Genomic DNA, 22,026 nt, shown 5'->3' on the forward strand with positions numbered 1-22,026 from the left:
ATGCTTTTAATATAATATAAATAGATAGATAGATATAGATTTTAATGTTCTAATGAGATGTACAAGTGCTCCAACTACACCTAATATGGTTATGGTATTTTAGGACGAAAGTTAACGTAACATTTCAATAAACTGAGAGAAGAAACCAAAATTCAAAAGAACAATTTGTTAAAAAGCTTATTTTGCTTACCAAATTAGCCGATAAGTCTAACAGAAATAGACTAAAAAGGTGTAAAACTTATGTATAATTTGGATTTGGCCAAAGATAAAATTTTATTATGTTTAACTATTTAAATTCAAGCATAATTTATATTATTTATAAAAAAAATAAAAAGGGTAAAGACTTGAAAAATAAATATGCCCGACGGGGATTTGGACAAAGATAGAATTTTATTATATTTAACTATCTAAGTTTGAGACTAAATATGTAAATTATTCTTTTATCAAAATAAAAAGGCCAAAGACTTGGAAAAAAATAGCCTAACGGTTCCTAACATGGTTAAAGAAAACTTGGAAACTTAGAAGGATTTAAGAAGAGTCATAATATTTAGGAACTTGTACATAGTTAAAAACTTAAAATAAGGAAGTATTTAATAAATAAATTTTTAGTTGATTTCAAAGTCCAAAATTTTAGGAAAATGATTAAATGACTATTTTGTCTAGTATGAACTCTATGTTAGAGGGTAAAAAAGGCGACCGACATTTCGCCAAAGGTTTTCGTCCTTTTAATATAGTATAGATAAAGCTTTACCATATGCCAATTGTTGTAACTCCAACATGCTGAAGCTTCTGAATTATATCTAAAGTAATAAACCACACTAGAAATGGGTAAGATGAGAGAAAAAAAATAAGGTAACGATGCGATCACACCAAATATGTCATTATATAAGGTAGTACTTTTCATCATTATGTAACAATGTATTTAATGATACGATACATTAATATTTAAGTAAAAATTATTTAAAGTAATAATATGATACAATACAATATGTAACAATCATCCAAACAAGTTGTTAATCCTTGCAATCCATAGTTTAAAGATAATCAACAGTTCTTAAACACCAGTAATAACATGTTTGGTCAAGCTTCTGGGATGTCAAAAGCATGTTTTTCGAAAATAGTGTTTTTTTTAGGTTTAAAATGTTTGGCCAAGAATGAAAATTATTTTTGAGCACCAAGAGAAAGCACTTTTTCTGCTGTTGCAGAGAAGACAAATATCTTCTTCTAGCAGTTTTTTTTTTTTTTCAAGAGACATTTTGAAACCCCAAAAAATGAACTGGCTATTTTTCAAATATTTGCAAATGCGGCTATATTACTAAGTGGTAAAGGTGGCTACCTGGTATCATTTTTACTATTTTCCTCAAGGCCCAAAAGCCCAGTAAGAAATTACTAGTTGTGCTTCATGTTTGGCCCATACCCTTCAGCTTAGTATAAAATGATTGAAACCCCAAACCCCGCTGTCGTTCTCTAGGGTTAGGGTTTTACCAAACGGTATCGCGCACCAAACTTCTCTGTCGCCATGAGAGCTAAGGTACGATTTCTTCGCAAAATTAAAGTCAAATCACCTGTAGTTGCTTCTGTTTTTGTCACATAAAGCTTTTAGTATATGGTTGTTTTATTACTTTCGTTTAATTGATAAACCATATTGTGGGATAATTTATTACAGTGGAAGAAGAAGAGAATGAGGAGGTTGAAGAGGAAGCGCCGAAAGATGAGGCAGAGATCCAAGTAGTCCTTTCGGTTGCTTCTGTTCTAGGGCTCTGAAGCTCTTTTTGTCGTTAAATTTATCGGTTATTGATGAAAAACTTGAGCTTGTTATTCGCTTTTTCTTGATACAGTTGGAAGTTTTGATTGTAGTTCATTTTGATGGCTTTGACAATTGAAATGCTACTCCATTTTCATTAGTATGGTAAATCCTTGTGATTATAGGAGCTTTATTGCTTTATAGGAGCTTTATTGCTTTTATAACATGGAATTGGATTTTCTGAAGTTCTATACTTCCCTTGATATGATTGATTTAGGGAGTTGGCTTCACTTGGCATTCGGCTTTGGTTGAATGGTAAGAGTGCAGTGCGTGATGTGTTAGTTTTGGTTCTAGAGTTGCTCATTTGATGCCTCATTGTATCTTATATGTAGTCTTGCACATGGAGTGTTTCAACAAGCAAATCTTTTGAGGCATTCTTCTTCACGGAAAGATCAAATAGATCTATCTGGTTTAGGGGAGGACCAGTAAATAGGGATGGCAAGTGGTGCGGGTGCGGGGCGGGTTCTCTCTTAACCCGCAAAATTTCTAACACGCCCCGCCCCGCATAGCTCTTTTAACCCGCACCACACCTGCCCCGCACCACACCTGCGCCTACCCGCCCTCCCCCACAACTTTTTTATTTCCTTTTCAATTTATCTTATTTTATTTTTGCGATCAATGAACGCGGGATCAACATGTACACACACATAGTCAGAATAAATATTTTACCATCTTAATTTATTTCAATCAGAAGTGGCGATTAATTTTCTCATTTACTGTTATTGTTCCAGTTTTTAGTCTCTGTTTTCATATAGTTACCGTAGAGATTTGTATTATACTTATTCGTCAAGTGACCTCATTGTTTTTGTCATAATGGAAGAACATTAATTTATAGTGTATGAGATTGGATTTGTTAAAATTAAACATTTTCTACTCCTTTTCAGTTGTGAAAAATGAGTATTTAAACTCACCCGCCCTTGCGAAAAAATATTTTTTTAGTTTAACCCGCCCCGCCTGCATATGTCTAAACCTGCCCCTGCACCCGCACTACCCATTGCCATCCCTACCAGTAAAGTACTTTTTGGGTTATGCAGTTTTTGAAGCAGAAAATTCATATTGATTTTAGACTGATGGATTAAATTAGTTATCGATGTTGGAGGAGTGGTAGGACTTAGAGAATTCATGATATGCAATAACGTGCAAATTATTTGGTGTTGTAATGAAATGGATAGAGGATTTCCATATACCTTACCTCAATTTGGGATTGATTATATTTTATTTTCTATTTTTTGAAGATTGGAATTCACTTGAGAATAACATAGCACTGAGCTTTGATTTCAAAACTATGTGCTCACTTAACTACCCAGTTGATAAGGACACTGAAAGTTGCTATTCTTTGGGCATTATACATGTTTTTAGGCATTGCTTTGTAAAGAGGAGATAGTCAATGTTGCAGAATTAATTTTAGATCTCATAGAACCCCTGCAACAGTAGAGATGGGATTTACCTTTTGGTTTGTGCTCTATTTTGTACAGTATATAAAGCGCTTCCTTAAGATGGATAAGATGGAGGAGCCACTTCTCCAACAAAAAAAAAAGAGATTCTACTCGTTTGAGACTTGAGAGTAGTTTTGTCATTTGGGGATTGGACCTTTGGCTTGACGTAAATGAGATTAATTTGATCTGCCCTTTTTCATGGCAAGTCTTTTATCAAGTAGTAAGGTGGGATGAAAGAAGGAATTGTCACGATCCGAAATTTCCATCTTCGAACCGTGATGACGTCTAACATTTCACTTGCTAGGCAAGCCAACGTTAGAATAATATTATCCATTTTAAAATAATTTTTAAATGTATTAATAACAAGAAAACAAATGCGGAAGCAAAGTTTGAAATATAGTGAAATAATCCATCAAACAACGGTGTCTAAATACCATCCCAGAATTGGTGTCACAAGTGCACGAGCTTCTAGAATAAATACAAATAAAGGTCTGAATAATATAAAGCTGTCTGAAAATAAACACACAGCTAAAGTACAATAGACTGGGACTTCAGAACTGCGGACGCCATGCAGTTATACCTCAAGTCTCCTCTGATAGCTGAAATCCGAGCAAGTTTATGGTACGTCACTGGGACCAATTCCAAAATCTGCACAAGAAGTGCAGAGTGTAGTATCAGTACAACTGACCCTATGTACTGGTAAGTGCTGAGCCTAACCTCGACGAAATAGTGACAAGGCTAAGGCGGTTCACTTACATAAACCTGTACGCAATATTAGTAACAACAATAATAGGAATAAATCAAGTAATTCATTTATAATAATTGAAGGCAACTCAGCAGTCATAACCAATTATCATTTCCATTATTTCTGTTGCAACGTGCAACCCGCTCTCACAATATATCCACATTCAGTTCTGTTGCAGCGTGCAACCCGCTCTCACAATATATCCACATTCAGTTCTATTGCGGCGTGCAACCCGCTCCTCTAACATATTCATTTTAATCAAGTATGTTGCGGCGTGCAACCCGATCCTCCAATATTAACTTTTTAACAAGTCTGTTGTTGGACAAGGTGGGTTGCTCTGATGGTAAGCACCCTCCACTTCCAACCAAGAGGTTGTGAGTTCGAGTCACCCCAAGAGCAAGGTGGAGAGTTCTTGGAGGGAAGGATGCCGAGGGTCTATTGGAAACAGCCTCTCTACCCCAGGGTAGGGGTAAGGTCTGCGTACACACTACCCTCCCCAGACCCCACTAGTGAAATTATACTGGGTTGTTGTTGTTGTTGTTGTTGCGGCATGCAACCCGATCCTCCAATATTGACTTTTAATAAGTCTGTTACGGCGTGTAACCCGATCCTCCAATATTGACTTTTAATAAGTCTGTTGCGGCGTGCAACCCGATCCTCCAATATATTCATTATAATCAATCATGTTGCGGCGTGTAACCCGCTCCTCCAACATTTTCATTTACCAATTCTTACAGAAGAAATTTTTCCAATAAATATAATAATTAATATAAAATTACAAGACAACAAACATACAATAATTATGGTTTAATTATGAAGCAAACAATGACAAATAGCAAATTATTATGGAAATCAGGGAGCAAATACATAGTTTAATATTTATTATGCTAAATGTCAAATAACAATTAATGCACATAATTCAAATAGCATGTAACAATTAATGCAGGAATTCAAGAATTTATATTTGCAAATAATAAGAGAGAAACAATTATTATAATAATTAATTTATGATTAAAAATAACTTATGATTTTTCAAGTAAGCAGGCAAACAATTAATTTGACGACGTATAGACTCTCGTCACCTCGCCTATACGTCGTTTACATGCAATTCACATAACAAACAATTTAAGGGTTCTATTCCCTCAAGTCAAGGTTAACCCCGACACTTACCTCACTTTGCAAATTCCAATCAATTATGCAACCACAACTTTTTCTTTTAAATTTGCCTCCGAAGTTTCAAATCTATTCACAAACAATTCAATATATTCAATACTAATCATAAGAATTAATTTCATATGAATTTATAAATTTTTTAGATAAAAATCCAAAATTCATTAAAATATTCGGCAGTGGGACCCACGTCTCAAATCCCGAAAAAACTCATGAAATCCAAACACTCGTTCCGATACGAGTTCAACCATACCAAATTTGTCAAATTCCGATATCAAATGGACCTTCAAATCTTAATTTTTCGTTTTTGAAAAGTTTACAAAAATTCCAATTTCTTCCATCTAAATCCGAAATAAATGATGAATATAGACATGGCTTTGTGAAATACAATCACTATATGATAAAGAACACTTACCCAGTTCGAAATTGTGAAAAACTCCTTTGAAATCGCCTCTAAGCCGAGTTATAATTGAGGGTTTGTGAAAAATAGGAAAAATTCCGTTTTTGGTTCTGATTTAAGTCACAGGGGTCAGGCCTTCTTCGCGTTCGTGAAGGGCCTGTCGCGTTCGCGATGAGTAGCAGCCCGTGGCTTTCGCGTTCGCGAGTCCTCCTTCGCGTTCGCGAGGCATAGCTCGCGTTCGCGCTGAAGGAATGATCGACCCTCCCCCAGGTGTGCCTAACACTACGCATTCGCGAGGAGATGGTCGCGTTCGCGAAGGGTAATGCCCCCATCGCTTCGCGTTCGCGACCAAGCCTTCGCGTTCGCGAAGAAGAAAAATTCAGCTGCCCAGTTTACTCTTCGCGTTCGCGAGAGTACCTTCGTGAACGCAAAGAAGAACATGCCAGAACACCTGCTGCAGCAAAATACCAGATTTTCAAAGTCCAAAACATTCCGTAGCCTATCCGAAACTCACTCGAACCCTCGGGGCTCCAAACCAAACATGCTCACAGGTTCTAAAATATCATACGAACTTGCTCGCGCGATCGAATCGCCAAAATAACACCTAGAACTGCGAATCGGACACCAAATCAAAGGAAGTTTTCAAGAAAACTTTAAAACTTATATTTTTACAACTGGACGTCCGAATCACGTCAAATCAACTCCGATTCTCACCAAATTCGGCAGATAAGTCATAAATATTATAGTGGACCTATATCGGGCTCCGAAACCAAAATAGGGACCCGAGGTCAATAAATCCAACATTAGTAATTTCTTAGAAATCATTAAGCTTTCAAGCTTTTAATTTTTCATCAAAATTCCATATCTCGAGATAGGGACCTCGGAATTCGATTCCAGGCATACGCCCAAGTCTCAAATCACGATACGGACCTACCGGAATTTTGAAAGTACTGATCCGGATCCGTTTGCTCAAAATGTTGACCAAAGTCAACTTAGTTAAATTTTAAAGCTCTATTTCCCATTTTAATCTATTTTTCACATAAAAACAAACCGGAAAATTGTACGGACTGCGCACGCAAGTCGAGGAATGATAAATGGTACTTTTTGAGGTCTCTGAATACAGAATTACTTATTAAATTTAAAGATGATATTTTGGGTCATCACAAGAACCAAAGACGAAGGTCACATTAGATTATGCCAAACGGTGTTTGAGATTTGCCAAATCATTTACTGTACTGGAAAATGTTTACAGGCTTGTATATTTTGTTCGTGAGCTGAGGGTCTATCGGTAACAGTCTCTCTATCTTCAAAGTGGAGATAAGGTTCACGTTTACACTATACTGGGTTTGTTGTTGTTGCTTGTTCACGCCTTGTGCAACTGTTTTTGGTTGATTCCTTACTTGCAGAGGTCGGCTTTTATGTTTTCTTTAACCTTCTATTATTACAAATACAAATTAGACTTTAACTTGTATACGCGTGTAGGTTCATGTAGAGGCCAATTGATCAAAGGTTTTCTACTAATAACACTCGGAATCTGATTTGGGTATCAGAATCAAAGCAGTTGGCTAAGAGCCTTCCTTCGCTTCAATATTTAAAAAAGGAATTAGAATGTTGGTTCCATGAACATTTTTACCACGTTTTGATCAAAATAACTCAAATCATGTCTTACATGGACGAAAGTAAAAAAAGTGATGCATTATGTATGGTATGCAAGGTCCAATCCATTCTAGGGAAATTATAGAACTCAATCCCGTTGAATGATTGGTTAATTACTAATCTTTGTCGAACCAAAGTGGGTAAAACTTATTTGTGTAAAGGCCTAATAAAACAATTTTTGGATGAAAATATCAACAGAGTTAACGATTTAACGAAATGTTTCAATTCATCTTATTGAAATGCTGCTCTTTCTTTATTTCTTTCTTCTTTTAGCTGAAAAAACAATAAGGGGAAGCGGAAAATCCTATTCTCTCATACCCTCTTCTTCCCTTCCAAATCTGAATAAATTAGAAATATCGCAAAAGAGGTGCAATGGCTACTGTACTTAGTACAATTTTCATAAGGTTCATAAATAAGAATCCACTTTGCCGTATGTTTTGGTTATTTTTTTTCATCCTAGTAATCCAATATTTTATTGTGCGTGTAGTAAGAAGATTGAAAACATTTTCCCTTATTATATGTACTTTTGATTAGAGGTGCATGCTTATTAACATCGTTTTGTGACAAATGTGTTGCTACAAAATTATCGTTTCAGGCTAAGAATAATCAGAACGGATATTTTTGCAAAACTGGTTATCAGCTCCACATTAAATAGTATATAGTACATGAAATTAGACGAATTATAAAATAAAAAATTGGTATTTTAAGAATTATAAAATTGACAGATACAACTATATTAATTCAAAGCATTATTTTCATTTTCGCCTACGGAATATTTCCACTTGACTCATTCTTTCATCATTTTGATATCATCAATTTTAAGTAATAAAAAGAGGGTTGGGCCTCAATGTTTTCATAACTATCAACAAGTAATCCAGCATGTTCCATAAAGATGACATTTGTTTTTGTAAAAATTGCACGGTCGTTCCCATTTAATCTATACCCACTTTTTAAAAAGTTTTAATTTGTACCCGCTTTTTAAACAATTTCAGGCCTCTTTCTCCTCCTTCGTTTTCTTCTTCTCCTTCTCCTTCTTTTTCTTCTTCGAGTGATAATAATTTTTTATGATGGTTGTGAACATATTTTAATGTAGTTTATGATGTTTTACAATGGTGAGCTGTTATGACGCTTTTCTTTTGCTATTGCTTAGGGTTTCTTCTTCTTCTTCTTTTTCTTAATTTCAAAATGAGTTCGTTAGATTTATTGTTGTTTTGACAAATTGATGATTGTAGTTTGTTCCTGATGATATTTGGAGGTTATATTTCAAATTTGAACTCATTTGGAGTAGATTTAGATATTAAATCGTAAATTGGATTGTTATAATTCGAAGAACAAATTTCTGTTTATGGGCAATTTGCACTTCAGACCTATTTGGCCTTAAGTGCATAAAAACGTTGGTTGCACTTCAGACCTTTTGGCCTTAAGTGCAACTGAAGTGCAATTTTTCATTTCAGACTTATTGGCCTTAAGTGTAGCAAAACGTTTGTTGCACTTCAAACCTTTTGGCCTTAAGTGCATCTGAAGTGCAATTTTTCACTTCAAAATTATTGACCTTAAGTGCATGAAACCTTTGGTTACACTTCAAACCTATTTGGCCTTAAGTGCATCTGAAGTGCAAATTTTCACTTCAGACCTATTGGCCTTAAGTGAATGAAAACGTTTGTTGCACTTCAGACCTTTTGGCCTTAAGTGCATCTGAAGTGCAAATTTTCGCTTCAGACTTATTGACCTTAAGTGAATGAAAATGTTTGTTGCACTTCAGACTTTTTGGCCTTAAGTGCATCTGAAGTGCAATTTTTCACTTCAGACTTATTGGCCTTAAGTGCATCTGAAGTGCAATTTTTCACTTCAGACTTATTAGCCTTAAGTGCATGAAACCATTGGTTGCACTTCAAACCTATTTAGCCTTAAGTGCATTTGAAGTGTAATTTTTTTCACTTCAGACTAATTTTTTTTAACTTCAAACCCGATAAGTTTGAAGTATATCATAAAGTGGGTACACTTGAAAACATTTTTGCAAAGTGGGTATAGGTTCAATTGTGACCCCAAAATCGGGTATAGATTGCAAAAGCCCCTATTTTTTTGAGGTAAAAACATAATTAGTCAATATTTAAGATTTTTTTTTAAATTTTAGCAGGAGTAAGTATTTAACAAAACGGGCAGCTACCTAACAGAAACATAATCAATTAATTCATGGACATCTCAATCCTTCCCATGCTCCGTTGCTTATTTTTAGTGGAAGTCCTAAAAATGCCAAAAGGTAATTAATGTGATAAGTTACTCCATTTAGCTGTTTATAAGGAACAAGATTGTACAACCATTAGACCACATTATTGTTCATTTTCTATTGACCTTTTTGATTTTTCCCTTTTATTTTTTTTTAAATGAAGAAAAATGATGATTTTCAAATATGGGAAACTGATGAGAGGTTTTCTTTACATGTTTATTTTTTTTGTTGTATTTGATTCTTTTTATACTCCTAAAAATAATAAGTATAGTTTGTTAATTGCCCCTTGTAACTTATAGCTAACTTTGTTAGTGTGAGGGGTTTTTTTTTGGTCTTTTTGGAAAGAAGCTAAAAGATCTATTTCATTTCCCTCCTCTCTCTTCCATCTCGATCGCCATTTGCCTCCTTCTTTCTCACTTTTGTTTTCTTATTGTAAGGTTCAACCCACAAAAAAAATTCTTTCATTCTAATTTCGATTTTGGCCAGAAATCTCTTTTCCCTTTCATTAAACCTTTGAAAATTTACCCCATTTTATTATTCTACTTTCATGGATTTCTGAGTTTATTTTTAAAAAAAATTTCATATCCCATTATTCTACTTCAATGGATGTCTGGATCTGTGGAGGAAAATAGGGGAGTTGAGTTGGGTTTAATTAAACAAATTAGACATGTTTTTTTAGTTAATAGAGAATAAAGTTCATGGTTGACTAACCCTTTTACTTGATCTTAAAACAGTAAAATCTAAGATATAACGAGAATGAGGCAACAGATAGTATCTAATTTCTTTCAAGGTGGATGCCCTTTTTCTGCTTTGTATATGATTCTTCTCTTCTCAACAAGCCAACTGCATTGAAAAAGAAAACAGAAATTTGGAGAAGAAAGAGAGTAGAGAGAGACGAAAGGTGGGGAGATGAGGGTATGCAAAGATGGTGGGCTTAATTTTTTGCAAAAAGACCAAAAAGCCTCATCTGTTAATATCTTGTAATAAGCTACTACGGATATTTTAGGAAATAATAAAATGGATACAATGCTAACATACTACATTTTTAGTATGTTAGCAAGACCCCTATATATATATATATATATATATAATATTTGGAGTATAATATAGTTGTATAAATATTATTATATAGTATACTAGTATATTATGTATATAACTAATATATACATATGGATAATTATTTGGATATGCATAGTGATATATGATGTATTATGGGCATATATTAATTTTATGATTTAGTCTGCCGTATATTTATCGTATAAATATTACATATGTTGAATATATTATTGTTGTATAACTATTATTTTTTATTTTGAGGTACGACGAAGGGTAAATCGGCAATTGTTCTTTACTTTATGGGTAATTTGGTAAGTGTGTGATTTTTTTTTTTTAAATCCCCTCCCAAATTAGAAGGATTTATAGTGTTTTCACATTTCTCCTCCAACGTGACTCGAACTCAGGACCTAATGGTCGTGGGTGGGGGTGCTTTTACCGACTGAGCAACCCTCACTTGTCTAAGTGTGTGATTCCTTCCTAGATAGCACGTTTGCTGCTATACATAGTCCCATAGTACTCGCTTATACTTTTACTTTTCATTTTTCAATTGTTTCTCAAATTTTTTGCCTTTCTGCTCTTCTTCTTTCAAGTGTGAGCTCATTGATTTGGTAAGTTTTCTTCCAATCTTTCTTTGTTTTTGGCAAATTATTTATAAAAATCAGGATTTGATCTTCATTGTTTCAAAATTTATCCATCCTTGTTGTATTTGAATTTGGTGTGAGCTCTCTGGTTTGGTGACTTATTTGTAATGTTTTTCTTTGTTTATTGCACTTGTTCTGCTGGTAATTAAAAATTAGAAAATATTATTTTGGTAGAACTTTTACATGCATGTCAGTAATTGCCTATATTTTGCTGATGCATTATGAATTTTGTTTTTTTGCCAACTATATTAGTTTAGAATTAAATCGTTCTACTGAAATTTACTGCTGGAGTCATGCAACAACAGAATCGTGGTAATCTTCACTTGGGATTCAACTGAGGTAACTCAATTAAATAACTGTGTTAATCTTTAGTTCTATTTATGGATAAATTTGATCGATGTTTGTGATTATGTCCTTCATTTGTACTCTCAGGCAACCTATCGGAAGATCCATTTTGAAGGTGAGTTTGTGTTTTATTTTCATTGTTAGACGTATTTTTAGCAGTTCAATAAAAAGAGAAAACATCATTTATCAAGAAATATGACCTCTCTACGACTATGGGATAAGCGTGAATCAAGTATTACATTAGTTGGAAAGAAGAGTTTGCGCGAGTGATTGAAAGACAATATAATTTTCCCTAAATTATTAGTCTTCGACCAACTGTTTTTCTTACAACCCTCATAAAAAATATATTTATGGCGGTTTAATTTATCTTGCCTTCTTCAAAAACAAAAACAAAAGTATGAATTTCCTAAACGATCAGATAATGTTATCTATAGAAGGTCCACAAATATGATGAAATTTATTGTGACGTGTGTAACAATTGAATTCTGTAGGAGTCAAGAAAGACAATAATTTCAATCTGTAAATAAAAGTTTATGAGTGAATTTTTTTTTATGTAAAATGGTGACACAACTAGGATAAGTGAGTGGGCTAGCTTTCACCTGGTGGAAAATTTATCCTTTTTTCTTTTTGTTCTACCATTTTTTAAGTTTTCAGTATTATGATGTGCCATTTCTGTTTTCCAGGTATTTAAATCACTCAAAAGAGTAACATTTGCACTCAATGTGATGTTTAAAAATATGGACAAAAATCTTTTTTTTTGCCAGCTGGATATGTGCTCATTGCAACTTTTCACTTTGTAATGGTTATGAAATTGCTGGTGTGGTAAAATAGTCTTTCCATTATTTTTGTTATTGTTTCTTCACTGCATTTTAATCGACGAGAAGCTTCTTTTTATAATAGTTCTTGGCCTTTACAGCTTGAAGACGGGATTATTTTATTTTTTGGGAAACTCCATTGACATCACAATAGTGAGCAGTATTCCTTTACTGAGTTTCCTTCATTATGGAGTTTGTAAAACTTCCTTTTTTTGAGGTTCCTTCACATTCTTAGTATGATAAATTTCAAATTGTCCATCTTTATCATAGTAAAGAGTGTTTTATCTAAAGGATTTCTGGTCTCTCGCTTTCTCTCATTGGAAAAATCTGCCGAGGGTGAGTCCACTCTGGAGCTATATGCAATTTAATTTGTATTACATTCTATCTGACTATTGGTTAGAATGGATATGATGATCTGATGGATAGACAACTATTATATTTGCTTGAAGATCTCATTGTAAACAAATATAATGTTTGCAGCAATATTTTTGCACTATAAAATGTTCTGCTATATAAAGTACAGTATTCACCTTTATCAAAAAAACAAAACATAATAGTTGTTTACCCTCAAAATCGGATAACAATTAAATTTGTAAGTGATTTTAAGGATACGCGATTTAATTTGATACAAAGCGATAAATTAAGTCAAAATGAATAAACAAAGATAAAATGGATTCAAACCACACGAGGAGAATAGTTCCAGCCTTAATGAAATATTCACCCTCGATCCGGACTCGTTATGGCCAGCTAGTAACAGAGAAAATAATAGTATATTGCTTTGATATGCGTGTTCCAGTGTCTTTAATGAATTATTAGATCCCTTTATATAGTAGGGGAATCCTATTCTAGGTACAATTCTGTAAAGGTAAAAAACCGTCTGATTAACTAATTGCCGGTTCTTCACCGATACGTGCCGAGATCCCCACCGTGATATCCGGCCGGTCACGGATATTACGGCCTTCCGTTGGCCGTGCTCGATTGCCTGACAATATTCTTCGACGTCGTTCAAGGCTAAAATCGATTCCGAACCATGACCCCGATATTCTCGAGGGCGGGCGTCATGCCCCCGGATTCTGACTCGATGAGACCTTTGCCTCGATTTCGGTCCCCTGTCATCATGTCTCGAGCTTGACTTATTTTGTCGGAGACTGGGGTGTACTTTGAGCTTGATTTTACCCGTATACAGATAGTCCCCTCATTTCTTGGAGAGTAAATGACGAGAAACGATATGAGCTTCCGATTCTTACTTCGACAAATCGCGGCAGAAACGACAAAACACTCGAAACGTCTCGTCAGTCATGTCGTAATGGCATTAAATGCATGTCAACCGCCAGTCGGCCGTTCGTGGATGCGAAACGTCACCGAACTCCTATAAATACCTCCTCCTCTGTCCATTTTTCACTTTACACCAAATCTTCTACCTTCGTACCTTCAGGTTTTCAATACTTTCTAGCGTTTTTACATCCGTTACTCAAGGTTCTTCAGTACTTTGCAAAAACTTTCACTCATCTCCTACTCAAGCCAATAAGTCTGATCTTTCAACTTTCAACCTTTCTCCTTCTTTTCCAAGCTTTTTCTTCCATAACAATGGTAAAAACCTCAAAATCTGTTCCTCAGAAGGATGCTCCTTCTTCTTCGAGACCGGCCACTGAGGTCGAGGAGACCGTCCCCGATACAGTTGTTGATGAACCAGCGGAAGAGCCGCCCTTGAAGATGTTCATTCCCGGTGGCTGTTCGGTCACCGACGACTTCAAGGTTAAGAAGCCTTCTTCTATACAGGGTCGACGTGAAGAGGCCTCGAGATATATCTGCTCAATTACCAAAGAGGTCCTCCCCACGGTCCGAAAATACTACAACTGGGCCGACAAAGACATAGTGGTCCCCGACCCCGAAGAGGCCATTACCACCCTTGTCGAGGGATATCTAAGTGTTTACACTTATCCCATTACATTGGGCAAGGTAGACCCGGCCATCTTAGACTTCTGTAGTTGGTATAACGTATGCCTTGGCCAGATTCATCCATCACTGTGGAGGATTGTGATCCTCCTCCGATTCTTTGTGAACAAAATTGATGGGTGCTCGTTTACCATCGATCATCTACTCCGCTTGTACAGTCCCCGAATCTTCCGGGGGGAGGACTGATAAAGCTAGTACGTCGGGCCAGCAAATCCCCATTCTCGAGCATCGACGAGGATCGAGATCGAGGTTGGTAAGGAGATTTTGTTTGAGTGAGGACCGTCGACCTGATACCCGCCGAGTGGAGGCCGTTCCCCGAAAGGTGGAACGCATCACGTAAGTATTCCCTTTCAGTGTCGATTTTATGACTTTTCTTCTGCATTGTGTCACAGATGCCCTACTCCGAGCGCTCATGGCACAAACTTTCAAAAGGCCGTTGGGAGGCCCGTTCCCATGGTAAGGTTCCTTTCTCGAACAAGTTGTGTTGAACCTTTTCTTATAACATCGCATCCTTATCCCATTTACTTTCTTTTGCAAGTTTGCCTAAGAACGTCGAGCTTAGGCCTCCAGTAGGTGACGAGGACTTGCCTGTTGAGTCTCCTGCTCCGGGGCAGGCCGGAGAGAGGAAAAGGAGGAGGGCTCCGAGTTCCCCGAGCTCGGAGAAAAAGAAACCAAGGAGAAGGTTGGTGTGCAAGCCAAAGGAAAACACCAGCTCCTGAACACCAGCTTCGGACTTGCTCTATCGGCTTAGGGACGAGACGGAGGGGGAAGAGACTTTTGTGGCCCGCGGGCCGTCGCCCCTCGAAGAGCAGGTGGCCGTTGAACCAGAGACCCGCAAGGCCGATCTTCCTCAGGCTAGGGAGGTCGATGAGGAGGCCGTAGCCGAGGCTTCCCGGGATGCGGGCAGTGTTCCGAAGGAGGCACTTGGTGTGATAAACATTACTGAGTCACCCTCGTTTACCGAGTCTATGTACAACGAGGCCCAAACGGTGAAAGAATGACCCAACAAGGGGGCCCACGGAGCAGACAATCCCTTCCGTTGCTTTTTTGACGGCGTGGATTCCATCGCCATAGAGGATGCCATCGGTGTTAGGTGACTTAGAGGTACCGAAGAAAAGTTCATCCTCGGAGGCAGGTGGTCCTAACTCGAGCCCGAGACTGGTCAACCTGTTCCCTGCCCCGAGTGCGGATCCTGGTCAGAAGCGGTCAATTATCATCACCGTTCCGGAGGATGCCCGAGTTCTTTCCGCCCATGTTGGGGTAGCTAGTTACCTCTGGTGCATACCGACGAAGACCAGGAAAAAATAAACGAGGTGGATGTGCCATGCCTGTTCAATGAGGCACAACAGGCGCTAAACTGGGTATAGTGTTGCCAAACTTTTTCATTTTTCAGCTTTAGTTCTTGATGATTCTAATATTTCTTCTTATATTTGCAAGCCTTGGTGCTTCACCATGAAACCATCCTGAAGTATCGGGATGAGCTGAGCCAACTCGAGGCCTAAGTCAAAGAGCTTGCTGAGAAGAGAGACATGTACAAACTTCTCAACGAGTAATGTGAAGGAGAGGCTAAGAGCCTTCGAGCCGTGTTAGATGCGGCTCAGAAAGAACACGCCGACCTAGTGGAACATGTAAAAATCTTTAAAGTTAGTGATGATGAGCTAGATACAGTGACTAATGGTCAGAACCCGCAGGTCCAACAGAAGATTGATCGGATCGGCCAACTCCGAGCTGAGATGGATGTAATCAAGGTCGAGGCCAAAGATTGGAAAGGAAAGATGGATCGCTTGGCCTCGAAAAAGGAGACTGACCGGGCGCAATTGACCTCGGCAGAGGCTCAACTTCGAGCGATGAGGGAGAAAGCTGAGGCCCGGTCCTAAAAATTTGAGGAGCTCCAGTCTCAACTGGGCTCGACTGTTGCCGATTGGGATGCCCTCGCCAAGGAGCTTAAATCAGCCAAGTCAGTGGCTGAAATAACCAGGGTCGATGCCGATGAGATGGTGTCCCAGTACAAAGTTGATGCTAAGGCAGCCTAGGACCACCTAAAAGATAACGTTGAATATGTGAAGTGGCAGTCTCGAAGGGAGGCCCTCGAGGAGGTTCATGCCCGGAGTTTTGATTTATCAACCGAGATCGAAAATGCTAAGGGGTTCAAGGCCGAGGCCAAGAAGTTGGCATATCCCGAGGATGAAGGAGACTTTGAAGGTTCTGGCGGGTCCGAGGATGGAGATGACCCTGATGGTCCTGGTGATGAGGTGGGCTCCGGCGAGGACCAGGCTGCTTAGGTGTTTTGTAGATGTTTTTTTAGAGGCCGTTTGGCCTTTGTAAAGATATTTTAATTTATATACAAGGATTTTTCCCTTCAAAAATTTTCAAGCTTGTTTCTTTTTGCTTTTTTCTTTAGGATTGCAAAGATTTCGGATGCCTAGCACATAATAATTAGGTCTTATTCGGAAGTTTGAACATTGTTCGTTTTCGATATTATTTTGCTCAAAACTCGTGGGGGGCTTGGTATGACCGGAAGCTTTCCTCGAAATATTTACTTAGAAATTTTTATGATTTTGCCGAGGGTAGCCTTCGAACCGATTTAGAAATTTTGAAGGCTTTGTGTTTTGGTTATGGATCTTGGACGTCTATGAGCCATTCTAGGACGGCCATAGCCTTTTAAGTTTGGGTGTTGCCTAGTGGGATTATTACCTCGAGTCATTCGGGCTTGCCCAAGATAACAGTCCCCGAATGGGGATGGCCGTAGCCTTTAAAGTTCGGGCACTGCCTAATAGGTTTTGTGCCCCCGGGCTTCGATAGCCCAGGCCGTCCGAGTTTGTCTTTGGACGACAGTCCCCGAGTGAGAGTGATCTCTTGGAACCTGATAGAGGTGGCCCTTGGTCTCGATGTCTTAAGGGAACATAATGTAGTAATTTTTAGAGACATTATTTATCTGCAAGGTAGAAACTATCTTTCATTTCTGTGCACAATATGCAAAGTTTCAATGTGTTCAAGCTTTTTTTTATGGCTTGGGTGGTCTATGTGAGCATGGTTCATTTGACCGTTTGGCCCTTACAGTAAACCCTATCCACCGAGCCTCGAATGTTCAAGCACGGAGTTTCTTTCCTTGCTAAATCATTGTCTGAGGGTGACGCCCCCAGTATTCGAGGCTGAACTTTAGAGAACCCTCAGATACTGTTGACATGATCTTTGACACCGGTTCATAGCTGATATTCAATTCTAAGTTAGCACGATCCATTGTTGCCTCGTTAAAAACCTTGCCGGCAAACCCATTTGGGACAGAACCGGCTCAAGGAAAAAAAAGTGCAACGCGTGCTTTTAGGCCTAAACGTTGTATCATTCATTAACCGTTACATGCAAGTGTTAGTCCAATATGTAAAGAAAAGAAATGAATGGGGCCGTACCTTAGCAATAATATCATTTTAAGTGGGTTATGTTCCGGTTGTTCGATAGTCGTTCACCGTTCACCATTTCGAGTTTGTACGATCCTTTGCCAGTGATCTCGATAATTCAATATGGGCCTTCCCAATTCGGTCCCATCTTTCCTTCGTTCGGGTTCCGGGTGCTCAGCGTCACCCTTCTTAACACCAAATCCCCAACACTGAAGTGTCTAAGGTTGGCTCTTCGATTGTAATACCTTTAGATCCATTGCTTTTGGGCGGCCATTCGGACGTGGGCGACCTTGCGCTTTTTGTCTAATAGTTTCAGGTTCGTACTCATGGCCTCATCGTTTGACTCTTTGGAGGCATATCGGACCCGGAGACTCGGTTATCCTACTTCGACTGGTATAAGAGATTCAGCACCGTAGACTAACGAGAATGGAGTGGCCCCGGTACTGGATTTTTAGGCCGTACGATATGCCCATAGGACTTCGGGCAATATTTCCTTCCATTTTCCTTTGGCATCGATCAACCTATTTTAGAGGTTCTGGAGTATGGTTTTGTTCGTTGACTCTGCTTGCCCATTCCCACTAGGATGATAGGGTGTCGATAGGATTCTTTTGATCTTATGGTCCTCAAAAAACTTATTCACTTTGCTGCCGATGAACTGCTTCCCATTGTCGCACACAATCTCGGCCGGCATTCCGAACCGGCATATTATATGGTCCCAGATGAAATCAATAACTTTCTTCTCCCTGACTTTCCCAAATACCTGGGCTTCCACCCACTTAGAAAAATAATCAGTCATAAATAAAATAAATTGAGCCTTACCGGGCGCCCAAGGCAGGGGACCAACAATGTCCATCCCCAATTTCATGAATGGCGAGGGTGACAAGACTGAATGCAGCGGCTCCCCGGGCTGGTGGATCATCAGAGCATGCCTCTAACACTCGTCGCATTTTCGTACGAACTCATTTGCGTCTTTTTCCATATCGATCCAGTAATAGCCGGCTCCTATTATCTTTCGAACCAATGACTCGGCGCCCGAATGGTTCCTGCAGGTGCCCTCGTGGATTTCCCTCATCACATACTCGGTATCTCCCAGTCCTAGACATATTGCGAGTGGGCCATCAAACGTTCTCCTGAATAAGGTACCGTCTTCGGACAAACTGAACTGGGCCGCCTTTGTACACAAAGCCCTCGATTCTTTAGGATCCGAGGGCAGTTTTCCGGTCTTCAGATACTCCATATATTTATTTCTCTAATCCCAGGTCAGGCTTGTTGAGTTTATCTCGGCGTGACCTTCTTCCACTACCGATCTCATGAGTTGTACGACCGTCCCCGAGTTTAACTCATTGTCGTCGACCAACGATCCCAAGTTTGCAAGAGCATTAGACTCACTGTTTTGATCTCGAGGTACATGTTGCAGAGTTCACTCCTTGAACCGGTGTAGCGTTACCTGTAAATTATCTAGGTATCTTTGCATTTGTTCCTCTCTGGCTTCGAACGTCCCATTAACTTGGTTCACCACAAGGGGGAGTCGCACTTAACCTCGATCACCTCTGCCCTAAGCTTTTAGCCAGTTCGAGACCTGCAATCATGACCTCATACTCGGCCCGTTGTTAGTCAGTTTTACAGTCCTAATAGATTATCTAACTACATTACCTGTTGGTGGTTTCAATACGATGCCAAGTCCGAATCCCTTTGCGTTCGAGGCACCATTCGTAAAGAGGGTCCAGATTCCCAAAGAAGTCCCTGAGTACAACAACAATGCTCTTTCGACCTTGGGTATTAGGTCCGGCGTAAAGTCGGCCACAAAGTTTGCCAAAATTTGAGATTTGATGGCGGTCCGGGGTCGATATTCGATATCGTACCTGCTGATTTCCGAGGCCTATTTGGCCAGTCGTCCCTAGAGCTCGGGCTTATGCACTATGTACCTCAATGGGTAAGTAGTTACAACACATATGGGGTGGCATTGAAAGTATGGTTTTAGCTTGCTAGAGGCACTTAGCAAAGCGAGCGCCAATTCTTCTAGGTGAGGATACCTAGTTTCGGCCTCGCCTAGAGTTCTGCTAATATAATAGATAGGAAATTGCGTACCTTCTTCTTCCTGGACCAGGACTCCACTTACCGCCACCTCGGATACTGCTAAGTATAGGTACACCTGTTCGTCTGCCTTCGAAGTGTGAAGCAAAGGTGGGCTCTGTCACGTCCCGACCTCGGAGAGTGCGACCGGCGCTCAACAAAGTTACCTCGGTCGAGCAAGCTTGCGCAGTACCGTCTACCCAACTCACCCTTAAATAAAGAGAAGAATTCATTTCATTAATAAGTCAATAAGAAGTCATGTGAACAACACCGGTTCATTTTCATTAGTTACGTCATTAACAAGTCTTCAAAACAGTACGTTGTACAATCATAATTAAAGTGGAACAGATGATACCATTACAACATTTTTAGTTAACTTTCCCAAAACAAATACAACCCACATTATGTCTACGGGGCCTCTAACAGGAACAGAAGAGTGCTATGAAAGTGCCGGCAACAAGGCCCCGACTATACCTCAAAATGTTATGTACAAAGGATAGAAGATGCAGGACCCCGAAATGAAGTGAGGCTCACCAAATCAGTTGGGGAGAGGGTGTGCTGCTATCACTGATCAATACCATCTGCTATGGAACCACCTGCATCCATTAAAGATGCAGCGCCCCCGACAAAAGGGACGTTAGTACATATGGAATAGTACTAGTATGTAAAACTAAACACCCTCTCAATAGAACGAGCAATAGTAAACGGAGAATAAAACATGATATCTATAAGAGACTCAAACGGTATAAAAGTGCCACATTAGGGGAAACGTAAATTTCAAGTAGGTTTCGGTAATTTAAGTTGGGAGATCTTTAGCACCGATATACCATTGTATTTTAGCACGGAGTCCGATCTCAGTCCGATCGGCTAAGTCATCTCACCCCAAGACATACACTCACAATATCACCATGTGCGCGGCATGGCGTCCGATCTCAGCCCGATCGGCTAAGCCGTCTCACCACAATGCCGTGTGGGTCGACATTACATCATATCTAGCTAGCAATAATATCATCCCAATTAAGGGTAAAACATCTCAACACACCAATTTCATCCCACATAAGGAAAAACAGTCTCATCATATTAACACGGGGATTTACCCCTCAATCACTCCTACACCGGTACGTGTAGTTTCGGGGTTAGGTTGTTCCGACCTACCCTTCATCGGTGGCTAATCGATACTCCCAAAGCATTTGTTACTAAAAGTATTTACCTCTCAATTCATATTCTTTTACATGTCATTCATTTTATTGACATCATTGGCCATAACGCAATATCATTCTTGTCACATTGGCCGTACTTCATAATTCAGCTCACTATTCCATTTTCATTCATTATCATGAATAATCAACAAAAAGGCCTTTCAAATTAAGACTTTAATCACATACTCGAGCAAATTAAGGTCTTAGGAACATATGACTTCTTACACAATTGACATGGTAGCTTTCATAAGAATTTACGCTTTCAAATCATAACATAGTAACACACAATCCATATTTAACCACATCCTCAAACATAACAAGAATCTTTGGAATACATATTGAACACATAATTATTTCGACATAAGGCTTATTTGACAAAAATTCAATTTATAAAGGGCATCACGAGACTTACAAGGACATTGCGGGGTTTAATTTTAAGAAAAGCATTTAGCCAACATACCTTGCCTCGAGCCTTTTTAAATAACTACAATGTTCCGGAATTCTTAGTTTCTTCAATCTATTTGGAAATATAGAAAAATTAAACACAAATTAGGAGAGAGTTTATGGTTCCAGCTTATTTGAGCATTTTATCAAATACTAGGTGGTTATTATGATTTCAAGGTCCTCCCATGGTGGATTCTTTCACCTCCACTACCCAAACTCTACCTAATTTAGCTCAACATTCTTCCCCCCAACCCTTGATAGTATATGCATGTAAAAATAAAGAACTGCCATACCCAAGAATTGCCTTACTAATTACCTATTATCAATTAGAATCACGAAATTGAGGGCTATGGAGTAGAAACTTACCTCTAGGATGAAGACCTAGTGATTTCTTCGTACAATTTCTTCAACTTTGAGCAAGAATTGATGGATGATGGGATTAGGAACTCCCCCTCACTCCTTGGCGCTCCCCCTCTCTAGAATGTATGTTTCTGCTTTAGAAGTGGTCCATTACTCTAATATATTGAAATAGGGTCCGGTAAAAAAATTAGAAAAAAGGAGCCCCGTCACAGATCTGCGATCGCATATGCGACCGCATAATGCTTTTGCAGTCCGTAAAATGGGCCGCGAAATAACCCCCGGAACTGGGCACTCCTGCCCCACT

The 22,026-nt window shown here is 38.8% G+C and overlaps 1 long non-coding RNA gene across 1 annotated transcript; it reads left to right on the top strand.

Moving 5' to 3' along the window:
* Positions 1 to 1,422: 1,422 nt before the first annotated feature.
* LOC107783143 (uncharacterized) lies at positions 1,423 to 1,989 on the top strand. The gene is made up of 2 exons (XR_001647393.2): positions 1,423 to 1,531; positions 1,667 to 1,989. It is a non-coding gene; the product is annotated as an uncharacterized LOC107783143 (long non-coding RNA).
* Positions 1,990 to 22,026: the final 20,037 nt, after the last annotated feature.

This window comes from Nicotiana tabacum, chromosome 2 (genome assembly GCF_000715075.1).
Source record: "Nicotiana tabacum cultivar K326 chromosome 2, ASM71507v2, whole genome shotgun sequence".
Taxonomy (NCBI): Eukaryota; Viridiplantae; Streptophyta; class Magnoliopsida; order Solanales; family Solanaceae; genus Nicotiana; species Nicotiana tabacum.